This window comes from Solanum tuberosum, unplaced genomic scaffold (genome assembly GCF_000226075.1).
Source record: "Solanum tuberosum cultivar DM 1-3 516 R44 unplaced genomic scaffold, SolTub_3.0 scf00223, whole genome shotgun sequence".
Lineage (NCBI taxonomy): Eukaryota > Viridiplantae > Streptophyta > Magnoliopsida > Solanales > Solanaceae > Solanum > Solanum tuberosum.
In genome coordinates, this window is record NW_006239146.1 from 684,040 (window position 1) to 684,513 (window position 474).

Here is a 474-nt window from a genome sequence, read left to right on the forward strand (position 1 = left end):
TAAAGCATGGCAGAAAAAATACATGGTTTGATTGTCAAAGCCAGTTCTTGCCAATGGACCATGAGTTTAGAAAGATTAAAAATGCATTTAGGAAAAATAAGGTTGAAAGTGACCCCCCACCTCCATTACTCACAGACCATCAAATTTGGGAGAGAGTTTCTCAATTACCTAAAGTTACAGAAGCTTCACCTTTTAGACTTCCTGGATATGGTGTTGAACATAATTGGACCAAACAAAGCATATTTTGGGAGTTACCGTATTGGAAGGGCAATCTGCTACGACATAATCTTGATGTCATGCACATTAGAAAAAAATTACTTTGACAATTTGTTTAACACAGTGATGGATGTTAAGGGTAAGACAAAAACAATCCAAAAGCTAGAATGGACATAAAGGAATATTGTAGGAGAAAAGAGTTATGGTTACAGGAATTACAGATGGTAAAATAGTTAAGCCCAAAGCCAGTTTTTCATT